We start from the raw sequence: 17,355 nt of genomic DNA on the forward strand, positions 1-17,355 counted from the left end.
GAAACCCCTGGGTGGCTAGGGTTTAGGTGTTGGGGCCGTGGGGGTTTTATAGGCGGGGAGCTAGGGTTTTGGGCCCGGACGCCGTAAAAGGACAGCGGCGATGTGATGGTCGCCAAGCAGGGGTACGTGGCGGCATCAAGGGCTCCACGGCTAGGGTTTTCCCGGGAGCGGGCGGGTCGCGCGCGCGCGGCGGGAATTGTGGCCGACCGCGGGGGCAGACGCGGGCGTCAGCAGGGCAGATGGCCGGCAGGAGACGCGCTCCGCGCATTGTCGCGGATTGCCGTGGCGAAAGTAGGGGCGAGGCGCGGCTGCGGGAGGAGAAAGGTAAAGCTGACAGGTGGGGCCCGCCTGTCAGTGACCCAAGGCAGCGGATGGGCGACACGGGTTGAGGCTAAAGGCTCGGTGCGGACTGGGCCGGGCGAAGCAGGCTGGCTGGGCCTCGTGGGCGCGTTCGTGCGAGGGCGCGCGCAACCGGTCCGCGACGGCCGGTTTTGGGCTGGACGGGGAGGAAAGGTTGGTCGGGCCGGCCGGGCTAGGTGGGTTTCGGCCTGGTTTAGTTAGAGGGTTATGTTAGCTTTTGTTTTTAATTTGAATGGCTGATTCAAATTAAAAAGCACTCAATTCAAACAAAAACCATTCAAACCAAATTGAAACAAGTAGAGCCAAATAAACTCCAAAGTTCAAATATAGCACACTAACATTTTGGTCCTTGTGTTAGAGTTATAGTTTAAATTCTTAAGAATTTGGGAAAGAATAGCATTATCCCTTGAGTGTTCCTAGCTACTAACACTTCCATGCAAAAAGTTTTTGAAATTTCGTATTTTTGAAGACTATAACATTCCGTAAAATTACAGGATGTTACATTAGGGTTTATGGACTTAGTGTTTGAGGGAACGAGGTTTAAAGTTCTAGTTTATTATTTAGAGTTTATGAGTTTAGTATTTAGGGTTTAGGGTCCGGTGTTTAGATTCTGGTTTATGTTTTACAGTTTAGGGCTTAGAGTTTATGATTCATGAGTTTTAGAGTTTAGGTTTCGTGTTTAGTGTTTAGGGTTTACCGCTTTATGATTTAAGGTCTGAGATTTAGGGTTCCATTTTATATTTTACAGTTTATGGTTTTAGAGTTTAGGCTCGGATTTATAGTTTATGGTTCGTACTTATTAGACTCTGTTTTCTTTGTAGGCGCTGGCCCTGCTATTATTATCCAATACCAATTTGTTGACGCATGGGCCCCTCTGTCGAACGGACCTGTAATGGCCCCGGAACCAGTTAACCTATCGCCCGTGGGGTTCAGGCTTACATTGTTAATGCTTACGACCAACCAACAACCAAGGTCATTAGGTGGGTGAGCACTTAAGCTGCACGAATCTTAAAGCAAATATGGATGGCAAATAAAGGGTGCGTACCTGTGCACCTGGATAGGAAATCCGTGTCGCCTTCCTTGCCCCACAACCATCTCCTCATTCGCCATCACTGGCGACCCAAGCGTGGTGGCTAATCCTCCAATGGCAAACTCGGAGTAGCCAAGCGGCACCTGGAGGCTGGTGGGGAGCTGGATCTTCCAAAAGTCAAGCTCGGCAAGGGGCGGTTGCATCGGCACCGCTGTAGCGGCGTTGCTATCAGCGGTGGCGACCAGGCCAGCCGAGCAGGAGGATGAGGGCTGCCACCCAGACTGCACCCCACGCTGCCCCCACAAAGTGGGCTGCAGCAGCACCCGCGCCACACACCACACTCCAATATATAATGTTTTTTCAGACATCAACGCATTCTTCAAAAACATAATATTTCAAAAAAAATAATTAGGCTTTCTGGAGCTCATTCTCTCTCATTTTCATTTATCTTTTCAGGCTCAGTAGTGTTGTCTCTTACATTGTTTCTGTATTGGTAGTTGCTTCTTTTTTCTGTCCTGTAGTTCCTATCCTGGGTTAAGCTGATGTCCCTAGCGGTCATGTATGAACAATATACTTTCCATAATAGCAGGAGTTTTTTTAAAAAAAAGAGTTCTCAAATAGTGTGGGCAGCTTAAAACCGAAGCTGCCCGCCAGCAGGGAAAGATTTATGCTGGCAGGCATTTATGTTGGTAATAGAATGGTACCTGTTCTGACGTTCAACATTGGTCACTGGACTAGTGTAAATCGCAACGATGGCAAGATCCGACCAAAACTTCTACATGAACTATCACTACAACCGTGTGTTTTAGTATTGTAAGTACACTCAATATTAACCCTTATACTAAATAGCATACAATGGACCGAACAGTCGGAACAGAACGTGGCAGAATAGCAATGTCCACGGATAATCTTACTATTACTAATGGAATGCTCCTTTTAAACCTTCACGAAGACATCTAAGATTCAAGGTGAACACTCTAAAAAAAGAAAAATTTTAAAAATTGTCACAAATATCAAAAACATCCAGCCATCCTAATAAATTAGCCACATCTGCCAGTTTGAAAATAGACTAAAGTAACCCTAAACATATATGTAAATTACCTACCTACTTCTACCATTATAAAATAGACTAAAGTAACCCTACATATGTATGTAAATTACCTACTTCTGCCATTATTATTGTCATCATGTAAATTGCTCACCTATGCTATTATAAAAATGATGCAAATAGCCCCCCCTAATTTTGCATATAAATCATCCAATTACATCATTATTAAAAGTTAAAGTAGCCCATAAACCTAAATCTAAATTATATAATTATAACAAAGTATTAAAGTGCACCAATATAAATTTCAAAATTACTATTTATATCATTACTAATATATTATATATATTATTATTAATTTAAAAATAGGTAAAATCTTTGGCTTCGTCTGCTGACATAAAAACAACCATTTCCATGTCTTCGGATTCAACCCAAAAAGGTTTGCCTGCTCCTAGATGCATAAACCCTTGTGACCATATCGCAAACTTTGTGTAACTGTTCCACTTCTAGTAAAAATTCTGACATCCTTGCTTGATAATAAGCACTAGCAGGTTGGTGAAGCATAATCCTAGCTTGAGGAAATGCTATATGTTTGGTGGGTTCTCCTTCAAGCAGAATGAAGGAGATATGGACCCACAATATGTGTTACCATGTATTAATGTATGATGGAAGAGATAATAATGGCAATTCACGAACAAATGGTTCAGTTAAGTATATATATTAAATACACCTAGAGGTGTGATGCAAAATAAAATATACTACAATTAGATAATGATAAATATATACTTTATAGTATGTGTTAAAATATTTAATAAATGAAAGAGGACATGAGATAAATAATTATAATTATTAGCTATAAGTCTATTTTTATATTAATTCGAATTAGCTCGTACGAGAGCATAGGTTGATAGACTAGTTAATAGCGAATGGGAGATTTGAATATATAAGCTCTAGTGATTTTATTGTAAATGTGTTATTAGCATATAGCTGGCTGATACTTATTGAACATTAGTGGTACGTAACCACGTCGTCATCACATCTATAGTGACACCTCATTAGAGCATTATCGATGATGCGATTTGGTTCAGCTGCGGCTGGGATGACAAGGTCTCTATCGCATCGCCCAGGGGCCACGCTGCGTATTTCACCTTGGTCACGAGTGGGAACTCTTTGGTCGGCTCCAAACCTGTACTCCACGTCCCAAGCCGTGGGATACGCAGCTTTGGCATCCTCCATGCTCAATGAGCAGACCTTCAACGCCGCATCTGCAATTGCGGCTGGAGTACTCTTCCCATTGGGCGCGTCGTCATTGATGATCCCGACCTGTGAGGCCCTGTCGTAGATGTAAGAAGCGACGTAACGGTCGGCCTGGCCGGCGCCACCGCCACCGTTCCACACGCCGTTGAAGGTGCAGTTCTTTGTCTCACAGTAGGCGCCCAGGTTTAGGGCTGCAGTTGCAACATCTCTGCACTTGTCGTAGGACGCACCTTCCGGTGGAGCTGTTGCATCATACTCTTCGCCATTGTAGGTGTATATACCTTGCATGATGTCGTAAGAGAGTCCCATCAGCAAGTAATAAATCAAAACAGTGGAATGCTAATATATTTTTTTCAAGTCCATGTACATATATTATGATGTGAAAGCAGGGAGGGGCAATTTTTGTGCCACGTACCTCTGAATCCACCGAGAATACAGTAGCTAAATGGTCCGTTTTTCTCTTTCAGTATCTCTGCCCGAGCAGCTAAAATTCCATAGTGCAAGTAACTGCAAAGGCATATATATATATATATATATATATATATATATATATATATATATATATATATATATATATATATATATATATATGCCTTTGCAGCTATATATATATGTTGCTTCTATTTATGGACAGTATGAAAAATTATTTCCGTAGAAAAAATCTTGCAACAAACATCATAAACACGTGAACTCATCAGTGAATGTACACAAATTTTCAACTTCAGATCACAAAAATATGTTAATAAAATGCATCTATGAAACCTGTGGACATAAAGATTGTATTGTTTTTCTTTGAGGTATTCCTTGGTAATATAAGGGTCCTGCCCATCTGATACCACAGGGGCGTTGGCAGCCGCACCATCAGATACAGCATAGGCCATCTGCACACCTCCAAGATCAACCACACCTACGGTCTTTGAGAAGTCACCTCCAAGGTTACCCAATAGATAGTTCAGGGCAATCTGTCACAATTACCATAAGTATGAAAAGTCAACACAAAATGATTATATTAAATCAAAACTTTTAAAACGATGTGCAGAAATGATGATGTAGAAGAAAAAAAAAACAATTATCAGTACCCAAAAGCTACATGAAGAGGCCTCTCCAATTAACCCTATCTCGAAAGCCTTTTTTGTAATTCCATCATATGAGCACAAAGAGAACTCTGCCCATCCACAGGGGCGGAGCCAGGAAGTTGTTTTTTCCATTATTAGAAGGGGCCAACCATACTAATTTATATAAAAATTTAATCAAATTTCCAATGTAAATTTGGGAACCATAGGGGGCCAGGCCCCTGTCCGCCCCCCTGGCTACGCCACTGCCCATCCATTAATGTTTTTGGGTACGGTTGGGTTGGGATGGAGAAGCAGAGGGACCAAATCCCTCGGACTTAAAACGTAATATGGGGGTGTAGGTCGGTTGGGCGTGGTGGTGGGCTGTGAAGGACATTAGGTGGAGAGGGATGGGGCGGGGACAGAGAATGATGGAGTGGTTTTGAGGCAGCGGTGCAGTGGCTGGTGAGGGCAGGGTGGGCTGGACAGGTGGTGTGTGCCAACGATGCAGTGAGGAAATGAGCGGCTGCCGAGAGTGGGAGATGGGTGGAGGCGGCGATCTGCCGCCGACCGTGGGAGGTGGGTGGAGGCGGTGGCTGGGGTGGGGTGTTGTTGCAGATGGAAAGACGTGTGGGGGTGGAAGATAGGGTAGTTTTAGTTTATTTTTCCACGGAGGGTCACGGAGGCAAGGCGAATAGATAATTTGATCTCGATGCGGCTGTCCAACGGAAGAGCTCCCTCGGTGTAGAAGCCTCTTGTCAGTATACTCTTGGTATAAAATAAACTATATCTATCTTCTCAGTAAATAAGTAATTCCTTACCCACATGTAAGAGCCCTCCTGAGATCCCTCAAGGATAGCGATCCATTTAGGGTTGTACTGGAATTTGCTCTTGCGGTAGACAAGATCGTGAACCTGCAAGCGTATAGTATTTCAGTATCTAGCACATGTTTAAGACAATGCAATTACTATGAAGATAAGGTAAAGGTGAAATCACCGCTTCAAGAATTTCTCCTGATTTCTCCTCTCCAATAAGTCGCTGTCCAGCAGTTGCCTGCAAATTAATAAATTGTTAGTATTGATCTCCGCCAGTTGGCCCAACAGCAAACTGGGCCCTTGACTCGCGTCCTGATCGGGGACGCCCAGCCCAAGATGAGGCTGGTGGGCCCCCGTCACGCAGCCCTATAAAGAGGAGATGGAGACTAGCGGCTCGTGAGATGAGGTTTCCCCGCCGTCAGTTCCCCACCGCCCATAACCCTAATCCGATGTAGAGAAGGGCTGTCAGCGACGGGATGCACTACCGGCGCCGCCCTCCACAACTCTGGCGGCCCGCTGCGTCAACGGCCCTCACCAACCTCGCCATCGCCACCGCGATGCCTCTGCGCCCCGCGTCGCTACCTAGAGCAGTCCTTCCCCAGCGAACCAGTGATGGCCAGGTCGAGTCCCTCAAGAATCAGTGAGTACTCCCACTCGATCTACTGCTAGTTGATCCAAAATATTCTAACAATGGTATCAGTTAGCTGATCTAGCGAAGTAGATCGATTTGTGAATGGATCTGACCACGGATCGAAAGAATCACATAAAGGAAAGAAAGAATTTCGATTTCGAATCGAATCAAAAGAGCAAAGACCCTAACCCTAGGGGATCGAGGCAGGTGGGACTCACCTCCACCGCCGGACGGAGCCGCATGGGAAGACCCATGAGCCCCGGCTCACCGTAGCTCCAGCGCTGCGCCGCAAATGTACGAGAGGCGCCGGCTCGCCGGCGCATGGCTGGCGAACGGCTGCCACGGGCGGGAAAGACGCTAGCCGCTGCGCTAGAGGAAGGATCCTCTCAACGCGCGCGCTCGGGGCCTAGGGCGCAGTCCCGGAGACGCTCGACAGCGGCGCGCACACCAAGGCGAGAGCGCACGCCGGCGAGGGGGCCCGCGGTGGCGCCATCTCCTCCGGCCGCCGCTCGGTGTGCTCAGGGAAAAAGAAAGAGAAAGGGGTTCGGGTCGCCGCCCATGGCACTGGTGACCGGACCTGGTCGAGCGCCGGCAAAAGCTGCCACCGGCGCCGGCTTGGATCGTGAGAGAAAGGGGAGAAGGGAGTGATCTAGGGTTACCGGGAGCCGTCCGGAGGCCGTTTTGCTCTAGCGAAAATGACGGGCGCCCGTCGGATGGATGTCATCCGACGGTCAGGAACGCCTGAGCGGCTTCGGGCCAAATTGGGCTAAGGAAGGGGCGAGCTTTCCCGGCCCAGGCCCAGGTTGCGGCCTGGGCGCGGGGAGCGCGTCGCGCGCAAGCAGGCCACGGGCCGAACTTTGAGATGGGCCGCTTTAACAGTAAAGTTTGCAAATTGTTTTATTCTTTTTCAGAAACTTTTCTTCCAATGAATTTTGCATAGTTTTGATCTCTAAACAAATTTGAACCAACGGGATAATTTGTTTTAGAGAACATTAAAGTTTATAGTACTATAGCTTCTGCATAAGTAAGTTTGTTTTGTTTCCGCTACAAAGTAAAAGTTTCATCCTCTATTTAAATTAGAACCAACGGGACAATTTAAATAGAGGAGTAGAAAGATATTGGTTTAAAGTTAATTATGGTATTGTTATTTTCTGACCAATGTTGATAATAACAATATTATAATTTCATTATAATTTTAAGTTCAATGTTAGATCTCTAACCTTTTTCATCAAAGTGATCAATTTTTCAGGGAATAGAGAAAGACAAAGAAAAGCTTATGAAAGAAAGAAAAGTTCTCCGCTGCAATAAAGAAAGATAAACACAGATGAGTTTTTCCCTGTGGGAAAAAGCAGCCTGTAAGTTTAAGGTTAAGAAAAGCTTCCGCTGTTGTAAGTCAAAGAAAGGTTGTTTTGGCACCATTTTGCCATTGTAAGTGTCAAGTAGAGCATTAGTTTGCTCTTAAAAGAAACGAAATATAAATTTTATTATGATGTTGTTATTTTCTGACCAAAGTTGATGATGTCAATATTATAATTTTTTATTCTAGTCATGTGTTCTATTTCTGCCCAACGGTGATATAGAATTGAAAGTAAGGGAAAGTTGTATATTTTAATTTTGACCAACATTAAATTAAGACATACAATTCTTCCCAAGTAGAGAGAAATTAACAAACAAAAGTTGATTCCAATCAACGTTACAGATAAAGTTTTGAGGTTACTCAGCTGTATAGTTGAGGTTAAGAAAGAAGAGTGCTTGTTCCATTCAGATTTTTAGTTGATATGGAAAAGAGATGCAACTTATTCGGAAAGGTTTTTGGTTTTTCTCTCACTAAAGTTTTTGTAATATAGAGATTTGTTAAATTTTCTGATTAAATTTGAACCAACGGGAAGATTTAATCAGAAAAGAAAGTATATATGCATATTTTATTCATTGTGACTAAAGTTTTGTCACTATAAATTTTTTTTTTGTCCTTCAATAGTAAAGACAATGGTTGAAATGAATAAGATGCATGTTCAATTCGACCAACGTTGAATTTAACATGTGAATTAGCAAAGTTGTTCATGTCCTGCATGGTAGGGAAAGTTTGTGATAACTCATGTACTACTTGAGTATCACAGAAAAGAGAAGAAGTCTGGGGGGTCTTTTAAGCTATCCCAGCAATACTCATGCACTTCAATAGTATCATGTTGGATAGTGACTTGGAAATAGTCGAAGGACAAAAGAAAGTGGTATATGAACCAAAAGTCAAGATTGCAAGCATGACTTGCAAAAGTATAGCAATATGAAGAACTCTTATGAGTTCTTTGAAAGCGTAATAGTAAGAAGAACTCTGATGAGCTCTTGAAATGAAATGAGGAAATGGTACTCCCATTGTTTTGCATGACTTGATCATGTGAATAAACTAAGTAATGAAAGACTCCTCGTTTCGCAAGTGTTAGAAATTATTTCGAAATTATGGCAGCAAAGTTTGTGCCATATTTCGAAGGGGAGAAAGATTAGAAAGACAAGAAAGATCCGCCAGTCTTCGTCAAGCAGGCGCTCGATCCGCCTTCGCACCTCGAGCCATTCTCGCGCGGACAACGCCGCCGATGTTCCTGAAGGAAGACGTCGTCGCCACCCCTGATCTGAGTGCGACACTTGCTGCAACCTGCGCCATCACCACCCCTGTCCTGAGCGTGACCTAAGTCACAAACCGCGCCGTCTACCATCGTCATCTGCCACACCATCCGGCTGCTGTCTTCGGCAGGAAGCTGCTGAGTTTGTGTACTCGAGCACCTCGACGACGCTTCGACCCGCGCCCCCTCCACGGCTTTGACCACGTCCACCTCGACTTCGGCTACTATGGCACTAAAGGGCTATCATCTGCATGAGTCTCCAGTCAAAGCTTTCGCACTGGCATTCCGACTACAGGGGGAATACGTCTCTATTGTTCTCTAGTCTGACCGTTCGTGTTGCTACCGCTACGACTGTCGGAGGGGGGGGTTAGAGTATATTAGGCAACTCTGAATATGGTTAGTTTAGAATTGATTGTAATCCCGGGATAACCTTCCTTCTAGGAGAGGCAACTTGCCCTCCAAGCCATGTACTCCTACATATTCGTCCTAGAGACTCAATGCAATACATCGACCACATTATACGCATCCTACTTTTCTACAGTGTCGTTCATGCGCTCTTGTAGTCTTGTCATAATCTGCCTTTGTTCTAAAGATGTTTAATACAAGCTAATCAGCTTTAAAATTAACTAACTAGCTTGTCCGAAACATGACGTACTATTTGAGAACGGAGGTAGTAATTAGGCCCTGTTTAGATCACAACCCGTAAACCCTGTAAACGCAAAAAAAAGGCACATCGAATGTTTGGACACATGCATGGAATATTAAATGAACTCTATTTACAAATTTTTTTGCATGGATGGGCTGTAAATTGCGAGACGAATCTAATGAGCCTACTTAATCCATGATTTACAACAGTGATGCTATAGTAACCATCCGCTAATTATGAATTAATCATGGATTAATTAGCATCATTATATTCGTCTCGCGATTTACAATCCAACTGTGTAAAAAAATTTATAAATAGACTTCATTTAGTACTTCAAATTAGTAAGATTCCATCGCAAAAAATTTTTGCGTTCCATCTAAACAGGCCCTTACATGCAGTAGGCCCGCCACGTCGGCTCCCATCTTGGTGTCATTAGTACGATGTTCCTTCGAACTAGCTAGAGGTCCAAATGCAACGAGCCAACGTCATTATCCTTCTACTAGAGCCCTCGTGACGCACCCAAACAAAAAAGAAATGAAATGATTGCTAAAAAAGAAATGAAATGATTGCTGGGAGTTTTAGCAACAACAGAGGACAGCATTCACCCACTACGTCCATGACAAAGGCTGCAGGGGCATCAACTCTTGGTACCACCACCACATGGAGTGGACCCTCGCTCGACCATAGTATTCCCATCCAGTCAATGCGTAGTCAACTACGTGTGCAAATTACAATGCAGTCAATGTGTAGTCAACTATGTAGTCATGGAGTAATTCTGGCCTTATACTCTCTAGATTCTGTTGTGCATTGGATCTGAGAATTTCGTACCATTTTTTTTAAATCCAAAGGCTTTATTATTTTTTGTTTTTTCCCCGGAAGTGCAGATGAGTTGCTCATCATTCTTCCATTACTACATATCGACATACACTCTGATTCCATTGTCCTTTCTTCATTATTAAAATGAATGAGTTTTAAAGGAAGAAGAGCCCGGGAGAAATGGGGATAATGCGCTGCACTATTCAATCAAACACAGAATAAATGAGGTTTCAGCCTATCCTACTGGAATTTGACGTCCTTGAGAAATTTCAGTGAAATTCTTGCACAACGTCTCACCTCTGAGGTCTTTACTTACTTGTGTGGCAGCACTGTAAATTCCTGTTTTGCAACGAAGTCTCGCCGTGGCTTCCTTTTCCTTTGTGGACCGTTCTTTGAAAGAAAAAAAGGGGAGACAAGCAACGTGCTCTGTCCTTGCCTTCAGAGGTGACGACCCGGGCACGACCAGAAGCAATAATGCTCTCCCGGCCATCTAGCTAGGAACGCCATACATCCACCTCAGACCCCCAAGATCTGCATTCGGAACTAATCAAGGTACTTGGTCTGATCTAGTAATACAGTGTGTAGTTTTTTTTTACATCTCTCTCGTGCATTCTCTTCTGGTTTCTTCAGCAGCTATAACTGAGTTTTGATATCAATCTTCTCAGCCATCAACACATGTGTCACACTGCAATTGCTTGCTGCTTCTCTGGTCTTCTTTCTGTTGAGAGGTTGGTATGCTAAGCAATCTTTCATTCGTTCTTCTCCATCATTCCAGGTAGACTCATTTCACTGCATCTTCACATATACATGATCCTTATATATGTAACTTGCTAAAGTAACAAATCATCACTCCTTTAGTATAGCAGTTAAGCATCTCGGAGCTGAGAGCACCGACGGTCACTCTGTCATCTAGCTAATCTGCAGCTCCTACCTTATATGTGCAGGTTTTCTGGATATTGAGCCCCAAAAAAGCTTTTGCGGATTTCAGCCCTTGCTGCGTTCCAACATTTGGAGATGGAGTAGGCGAAAGCAGCTGATCAACCAGGTACATATGCACTATTGCTATGATCTAAAACACAGTTGACACGATCCGTTCCAGCTCGTCTTTTTACCTTGGTCTTGTTCTTCGGTAACCAACTCGAATCTTGTTCTCGGTCTCCTTGCAGTGAGTGCTCAGTCACGTTCAAGAAAAAAAGAGTGCCAGCGCCGCACACGCTCAAGGACTTCACTGGGAACAAGTTAGTAAGCACAAGTGACGTTGCTGCTCCTCTGTAGAGAAGGTAATTGCTCTACGCCAATCAACTTTTTCCATCAGTTATTTGGTTTGCCAGTAGATGCTACATTAGCACTGACGACAACGAATTACTATAGGCTTGTAAAACTGAATGTATTAATTTGCTCCTTTCCTAATTTCTTTCTTACAGAGGCTCAAAACGAGAACCTCTACAGTATGAGTGGAGTGGAGGCTGCTTTAGCGTCTGGAGTGTTGAAGACTGCTGGTGGCAAGCTAGTTTCACTGATATCCAGTGAGTTTACTTCTGAGGAATGTTGAGTATAATATCCTGCTTGTGATGAGTGAATTGTCAACCGTGCGGTGTGATCGTGCGCTTGGTCTTTGGATTGCAGGTACACGGGCGTCGAGTGTCGACGGGGAGCTGCCGTGAAGGTGCTGTGGCCGATGGACCGTGCGGTGGACGGCGGTGAAGGGCAGCCGGGACCGGAGCTCAGACCGGGCGGCAGCTGTGGCGTCCACTCCTGGATCGAGGGCGCAAGCGGTGATGGAAGGCGGGTTTCTTGATTTGCGCCACAAAACCAAGGAGGCGGACGGCGGTTGAAGACGCCGAGTCGTTGAGGCACGGGCGTCGGTCTCGGGACTAACGGAGGCGACGGGCGTCGACGGCGTCTAGGGCCTCGCTGCGGGCGAGGAGGTGACAGCGTCGGGCGGCGTCCAGGGCCGTCAGAAGGCCAAGGCGGGAATGGCGTCTAGGGCCACGGCGTGGAGGCAGGAATCTTCTCGCGCGTGAGGTTTTGACGGTTTTCTCAAAACCGGCCACCTACCCGGGTTTCGCGGACCCTCCAAAACCGCGGACTGGATCTTCATCAAGACGGCGGCATCACGGAGAAGACTTCGTTTCGAAGAAAGAACCTCGGCCGTCGGATGAGATCGTGTACAGGGGGTGCTGCAGGCCAACCGGTCTGACCGGTCCCTGGCACCGGTCTGACCGGTCCCGCGGGTATAAATACCCCTTCACTTGTGTTACGTCAAGTGTGGCTTTTGTATTGTATCCGTGAATTGTTCTGTTCTCCAGGCCGCCGCCTCTGTGTTCCTCTCCCCCTGTTCATCTCTTTAGGGTAGATTTGAATGTTGTTTGTGAGAGAACTCTTATAGATTTGATTGGGAAAGGAGGCCCTAACCTCCTCGTGCCCTCTGGGCGGTTTGAATCAATCCATCTCCTCATTTTGTGCCTTGTTTGATGAAATTTCGATTTCATTTTTGGTGCACTTGATTGCGAGGAGTCCACGAGTTCTTTACTGTGATTCCCATGCCTCTACTTTGTTCTTGAACCCTCTGGAATCACTAACTCGTTCAAATTCGATTTCTTGGAGACTAGAGAAAACCCCACCCCCTTTGATCTCATCCCGAAATTCTCGTGCTATGGATATCTTTAGGGTGAGATTTCTTGGGGTAGGAATGAAGCTATCCTCCAAGTTTCATCCAATTTGGACGTGATTTGCTCTCGATTCACGGTTTTGGAACTGAATTTTCGGGGTTTTCTGGACGCCACCGGTCAGACCGGTTGGCGAGACCGGTCAGACCGGTCTGCCTATTTTTGAACTGCTTGACCGGTCAGACCCATTCACCACCCCCCTCTGGTCGCCGGCTTCGGTCCCACAATTGGTATCAGAGCTTGGTTGTGGTTTTCAATACCTTAACCGGTTCGAAAACCACTTGGCGACTATGGCGAGTCTTGGTAAGATCCCGGTGTTTTCCGGCGAGGACTATACCTACTGGAAGGTTCGCATGAGAGCCTTCTTGCAGAGCATGGGAGCCGAGGTCTGGGAGATTACCAAGAACTAGCTTTACGAGGTGCTGGCTGTTCGGACCACGCCTCTTCAGGTGACCCAGCACGAGACTAACGCCAAGGCCGTCAATGCCTTGTTCGCTGGCGTTTCTCGTGCGGAGTTCTCACGCGTCCAGGGTTTTCAGGAAGCCCACAAAATTTGGACGTGCCTTGAGAACTACCACGAGGGTACACCTCAGGTGAATGCCAGACTGTTCGAGACTCACCGGCGTGAGTACGAGAACTTCACACAGGAGCCGGGTGAGAGCATTGACCTGATGTTCAGTCGTTTTCAGTCGATTGTGAACAAGGTCAATGCGAACAGATCTGCTGGTGCCCTTGAGTACACAGAGCACGAGAAGGCTCTCAAGTTGCTCTACGCACTTGACCGCTCTGTGTGGGATCTCAAGGTGAACACGATCATTGAGTCTGCAGGCTCTGAGACTCTGACCGTGAACGAGCTTTTCAGCAAGCTCAAGACCACGGAGGTGGATAACCAGACACGAGCCAAGCTCAATGGTGCCCCTCCTTCCAAGAGCGTCGCTCTTGTAACTAGCCCAGGTGGATCGAGCTCTAACGCTAACTCTGCTCTTGGCTTTTCTCTTGCCTCTTTGCCTTCTGTTTCAGATGAGCAGCTGGAGACACTGGGCGACGACGACTTGTGCCTCCTCATCAGCAAGTTCCAGCACGTCTACCACAACAGGCAGAGGAAGAAGAACCCCGGGTGCTACAACTGCGGCGATCTGAACCACTTCATCGCCGATTGCCCCAAGAAGTCCGGCGGTGGCCAGAACAACTCCTTCGACTACTACCGCCACCGCGACGAGGGAGGCTCCAACAAGGAGCATCGGCGCCACAAGCACCGCAGTCATGACCGGGGAGGGCACTTCGACAAGGAGTCGCTCAAGAAGCGCTTCCAGTACAAGGCCAAGAAGCGGGAGAAGGCCTTCCTGACACAACTCAGCGACCTCGACAAGAGCTCCGACACCGACCGCTCTTCTTCACCGACCTCCGACGATGACGACAAGAAGAAGAAGAAGCGGGACAAGGAAGCCACCAGTTTCATCGGCCTTTGCTTGGCGGCCGGTCGACGCAAGAGCTTCTGCACCATGGCGGGCGAAGCCAATGGTGCTCGTGCGTCTTCGGGTGGACATGCTACACCGACGCACTCCGACTCTTCTCTTGGATCCGAGAGCGATTCAGAGGTAAAATCCACAATCGACCTGCTTGATACAGAGGTTAGGGAGTTGTACGCCGCTCTCGACAACCAGAAGAGGCTGCTTAAGGAAGCAGCTAGAGAGCGTAGAAAGCTTAGGGCTGAGCTGGCTTGTGCTAGGGAGAAATCTAGTGAGGATGAGTGCGCTGGCTGCATATCTCACATGAATGATCTTGTTGCTCTCCGTACCAAGCATGATGAGAACGTCGCGAACTTAGATGTTGCTAAGACTTCGCTTTCTGACGTATCTCATGAGCTAGCCAAGGCCAAGCATGAGCTTGAACTTGTCAAGGATGCTCCCATTGTTAGTGATGTACTTGAATGCGATGAGTGTCCCATTTTTAAGTTTGATCTAGCTTCTTTGCAGTCCAAGTTTGCTACTATTGTTTGTGAACTAGAGGAGCTTAGATCTAGGCCTCCTTTGCTTGGTGCTTGTAAGCTTTGTCCCACGCTTAGGTTGGAGCTAGAGGTGAAGAACGCTTTGATCAAGTCTTTTGGAAAGACTAAGGTCATAGAGTCTAGCCCACCTATTGACTGCTCTGTTTGCCCTGGTTTGATCTCTGATTTGGATAATCTTGCGGTAGAGAAAGCCAACCTGGAGAATGAGAATACCTATCTTAGGGCGATTCTTAGTTGGGTTTCTGCTAGTGAGCCACAGTTGGGCATGATGATCAAGCAGTTCAAGCGTGGTGACGGGTTTGGGGTCGGTTATACACACACAAAGTCAGACTTTGACAGGTTGTATGGTAAGATTGGCAAGGCTGCTAGAAACACTGCTAGCACGAGCACACAGCCTTCGCTTGTTGACCCCGCGGATGGTGTGCTTAAAGAACCACCTAAAGCACCTCCGCAGAAGCAGGTTTGGGTTCCAAAGCCCAATGAGCTGAGGAATTCCCTTGACACGCTCCCTGCTGCCACAGCCCAGGTTGCCCAGAAGAAGAGGACTGCTCCTCCCCGCCCGCAGGCTAGGCCTCCACCTCCCAAGAGTGAGGTGAGGTACCACTGCGAGTTCTGTGACAGGGAAGGTCACCTGGAGGAGTTTTGCTTCAGGAGGAAGCGGGCTGTGAGGAGAGAGCAGGAGAGACGGAACGCGGACATGTACTCTGCTAGGGTGCATGGTCCTTCTCGGCGTGGGGATAGGGGAGATGCTTGGGCGCGCCGTGTAGGTGGAGGTGAGGGAGACGGTGGTGGTTACCGTGCTCCAGCGGGTGGTCGCTTTGCTGGTCGTGCTCCTGGTCGTTTTCAGTACGGCTATGGACCGCAGGACCGAGGCTTTAGAGGAGGTTTTGAGGCTCCACGCTTTCCTCGCGGTGGTGATCGTCAGCCTCGCAGTAGACGGGACAGGGGATACGCTTTACCTGACTTTGCTTACCCTTCTGTAGAGTAAATGGCTCGTCACTGGTTTGCTTCTCACTTTGCTAACCCCAGTGTCGAGACTTTTGCTCCTCCTTTTGTTTCGATGGTGATGCAGGTTGGAGGCCTGGAGAACAAGTGCTCCATGGATCTTGGTCTTATGCAGGTTTGATCAAGACTTGATGGTTCTCCAAGGCTGATGGATAGCCCATGATGGCTGTTGTATCCTCTGTACATTTGAGTTTGTCTTTTGAGTTCTTTGTACATTGTTTGCGTGTGACATGTTGTAGATTCTACATCTCTACTTGTTTTGCTTGCTAGGTCTGTGCTTGTGCTACGGAGGACTAGCAGCTCTGTATGCTAGTTTTTGTGTTTTTCATATTGTCATGATTCTTGCTAGCTCAGGGTGTGTGCTTTGTCCAGTTTCCTATGCTTGTGTAGCTTTTGCTTCTTAGTTCTGGTTGCTAGCTCAAGTATCTCCTTCGTATCGTCTAGCTACATTGGTTCTTGCTATTGAGTGTCTTTAGACTTTTCTAGGGATATTTTCTGTCTTAATATGTTCTAGAGTATCTTTTGGTATACTTTTGCATGTAGCTTGACTAACACCTAACCGTTTGCTTGAGTTTTGCTCTGGATCTTTGGTGTTTGCTATTTCCTTGTGTCCTAGCTTCTCTTGTGCTAGGTATCACTTGTTGAGGGGGAGCTCTACCTCAGGTGCCGATGATGATCCGGAGTTACTGCGCCGGCTGCAGGCTCCAGCCCCTTCTGCTTCGACTACCTCAGCTCAGGAGGACGATCCAGTACCACTACTTCCACTTTGATCGTTCACCTCTACAAGAACCTGTTCGAGCAGAAGATGGATCCGCTGAGGACGCAGGGGAGGTGACCTCGAGCTTGCTATGCTCTAGGTCCAGCGGGATCTTCATCGAGGTTTGTGAGCGTTCGGCTTGTACGTTTTCCTCTCAGGATGGACTTGTGGTTTTCTGATTGTTGTCTTTTCCATGGTACTCAGTTGGATCCATGTGGTCTAGTCCTGTGTGTCTTTGAGCCGTTGTATTTGCTGAATTCTTCAGTTGCTTAAGTTTTAGCTTGGTTAGTTGCATTGTGCATATGCATTGTACATGTTTGCATTTTGCATTATCTCACTTGCACTAGCATTCTTGTATACATTACTATGATCCTCTAGTGTCTGCTAGTGTGAGTTGATAAACTTGATCATGTATAGCTTGCTCCACTGTGTATATTACATCATCTGAGTTAAGCTATTTTGATTTGAAAATCTGAAAACATGATCACCCTGTCTTGGCTACTAGCATGTTAGGGTGTGTTGATATGTTTTGCTATCTTATTCATGCTAGTGTGGCTTTTCATTCAGCAATTCATATTTGAAATGATCTAAATCTGATAAAATTGCTTGAACTGCTCTTGAAATGGATTGAAAAGATCCAGGTGGGATT

At 46.3% G+C, this 17,355-nt stretch overlaps 1 protein-coding gene and 1 pseudogene across 5 annotated transcripts in view; one reads left to right on the forward strand and one right to left on the reverse strand.

Moving 5' to 3' along the window:
• The window catches only part of LOC120686640 (disease resistance protein RGA2-like), a 96,823-nt gene that overhangs the window by 44,214 nt on the left and 35,254 nt on the right, over window positions 1–17,355 (forward strand). For 2 of the 5 annotated variants that reach the window (XR_005680282.1, XR_005680280.1), the window contains one exon: window positions 11,434–11,547. The gene's annotated coding sequence lies outside the window, so the exon portion shown is untranslated. Of the gene's footprint in view, window positions 1–10,666; window positions 10,820–10,932; window positions 11,043–11,211; window positions 11,313–11,433; window positions 11,548–11,691; window positions 11,794–11,893; window positions 11,964–17,355 lie in introns of those variants that run through there. The other 3 variants (XR_005680283.1, XR_005680281.1, XR_005680279.1) reach the window with 3 other exon arrangements.
• LOC120685431 lies at window positions 3,491–6,914 on the reverse strand (annotated as a pseudogene).

The sequence above is a fragment of the Panicum virgatum genome, chromosome 8N, assembly GCF_016808335.1.
Source record: "Panicum virgatum strain AP13 chromosome 8N, P.virgatum_v5, whole genome shotgun sequence".
Lineage (NCBI taxonomy): Eukaryota > Viridiplantae > Streptophyta > Magnoliopsida > Poales > Poaceae > Panicum > Panicum virgatum.